This window comes from Benincasa hispida, unplaced genomic scaffold (genome assembly GCF_027475165.1).
Source record: "Benincasa hispida cultivar pf3 unplaced genomic scaffold, pf3_genome.v1.1 HicScf606, whole genome shotgun sequence".
Lineage (NCBI taxonomy): Eukaryota > Viridiplantae > Streptophyta > Magnoliopsida > Cucurbitales > Cucurbitaceae > Benincasa > Benincasa hispida.
The window spans coordinates 5,646-8,201 of record NW_028326719.1 but is presented as its reverse complement, the minus strand read 5'-3'; the positions used below and the strand labels follow the sequence as shown (position 1 = coordinate 8,201).

Here is a 2,556-nt window from a genome sequence, read left to right as displayed (position 1 = left end):
TGATAAAAAAAAAAAAATCGTCTAAAAAATATTGTTAACAACTAAAGTTATAAACTCAGATAGATAAACTCAAGCATTAATCATTTAATATTTTATAATTTAGAATAATATCTATGAATAAGCTTTAAATTTTATTTTTTTTTTAAAAAATACACTTTTTAACTTTTTAATAATAAATATTTGGAAACTTGGAAATTCCACCACATCCTCGAAGGATTAGGAAACAAATTTGAATCAAAACCCCAAAAGCATTGGGAAGAAAAAACTGAACCTATAAATAATCATTCATTGTTTCACCCTTCACCACTTCCCTAATTTGTCACACACAAAGCTTTCACTAATGGCAGCTTTAACCAAAATTTCTCTCTCTTTTCTTTCTTCTTCTTTTTGTTTTTGGTTCATCCAAAGCTCATCCACTGAAAGCTTGCATGTTCGACGCTATACATCAACTCGGTGACTCAATCTCCGACACTGGAAATCTCATTCGTGAAAATCCTAACACTCCATTTTCTCATCTTCCTTATGGCCAATCATTCTTCAACATTCCCACCGGTCGATGCTCCAACGGTCTACTTATGCTTGATTTCTTTGGTAACCATTATTTTTAACCTTATATATTCTAATTTTTCTTTCACTAATCCGTTTTATAGCTCCAAGATAATTCATATCTAAAAATAACAATATCTAATGGTCAAATTTATATGTAGCTTTAGATGCTGGACTTCCTTTGGTGAGTCCTTATTTGAATAAAGATGCCTTGATGAGTCATGGAGTCAACTTTGCGGTGGCCGGTTCTACAGCTTTGCCTTCTGATTATCTTTCTACGAAGAAAATTTTATCTCTAGTTACTAACTCTTCTCTCAATCATCAACTTGATTGGATGTTCTCTCATTTCAACTCTCTTTGTCACAATCAAAGAGGTAATTAATTGCCCTTCTACTTTAGTTTTCTACATATACTCACTTTGTTTTAGTATTTTCTACATTTTACATTTTGATATTGACAATTTCATGTTTATATGTTGTGTAGATTGCAATGAGAAATTAAGGAGTGCATTGTTCTTGGTGGGTGAGATTGGTGGTAATGACTATAACTACGCACTATTCCAAGGCAAAACTATTCAAGAGGCAAAAGACATGGTGCCAAATGTTGTTCAAACCATAAAAACTGCTCTTGAGGTAAATTTTTGTCTACAATAGATCATATCTTTTTTTTGTTACTCATATGAATGAGAAGTTTATTTACTTACATTTCTTTTGTTTGTAATATTTGTAGAAAGTTATAAGCTATGGTGCTACTCGAGTTATTGTTCCTGGAAACTTCCCAATTGGATGCTTCCCCATCTATCTCACTGGATTCCAAACTAATGACACATCTGCTTACGATGAATTCCATTGTTTAAAGGATTTGAATAGTTTGGCAAGCTATCATAATGATCAAATCAAGCAAACTATTGAAGTACTAAAAAAAGAGAATCCACATACTATTATCGTATATGGTGACTATTACCATGCATTTTTATGGATTATTCGTCATGCTTTTGTTCTAGGTAATTTTTTCTCCTTACTCTTATATCATCTTCTTAACTTACAAAAGATTAAAACACTTCTCAAATTTTTAATGCTTCTACCTACTGTTATATATGAATAGGATTTGATGAAGGTTCTTTGCAAAAATCATGTTGTGGGGTTGGAGGAGATTACAACTTTAACCTCATGCAAATGTGTGGTCTACCTGGAGTACAAGTTTGCCCAAATCCTAATGAACATATTAGTTGGGATGGAGTCCATTTGACACAAAAGACTTACAAGTTCATGGCACATTGGCTCATCCATGACATTTTTCCAAAATTGCATTGTATTGCTTAAATATTTTTTTATGGTGGTTTTTTACTTTATTATGAAATTTTATTAATAAAGCATTCATATTCTTTTTAGCTTCCTATAATTAAAATGCTATATCTTATATTAATTTTCTTTTTTAACCCAATATATACGAAACTCAACCAATGCCCTCGCAATTGCTCAATTCGACCAATTTATAACATGACAATGCATATGGAAGATTAATTATGGTAATTAAATGAAAGATTAAAGTTTCTCAAAGTTAGAATAATAGTTGTAATTAAGTTATATAATTGGTAAGTAGTATATAATTATCAAACAGTACTTTTAGTACTTTTAGGCCCTGTTTGGTAACAATTTGGTTTTTTTATTTTTAGTTTTTGGAAATTAAGCCTACAAACATCTCTTCTACCTTTAAATTTGTTGACTTGTTATCTACTATCTAGTCATCTTTTTAGAAACCAAGCCAAATTTTGAAGACTAAAAAATTGTTTTAAATAATTTTTTTTTTTTTTTAATTTTTTTTTGCTAAGAATCCAACTATTGTACTTAAAAAAGTTGCAAACCATTCTACGAAAATGAGAGAAAATAGGTTTAATTTTTTTAAAAAAAAATCAAAAATTGAAATTGGTTACCAAACAGGGCCTTAGTAATTTTGATTTTTATTTGAAATTTAGTACTAAAAAATATTACTTTGTCTTTTTTTTTTTCT

At 29.7% G+C, this 2,556-nt stretch overlaps 1 pseudogene; it reads left to right on the top strand.

The window, feature by feature from the left end:
- The first annotated feature begins 340 nt into the window (after positions 1–340).
- On the top strand, positions 341–1,868 carry LOC120069756 (GDSL esterase/lipase At5g03980-like; annotated as a pseudogene).
- The last annotated feature ends 688 nt before the right edge of the window (positions 1,869–2,556 follow it).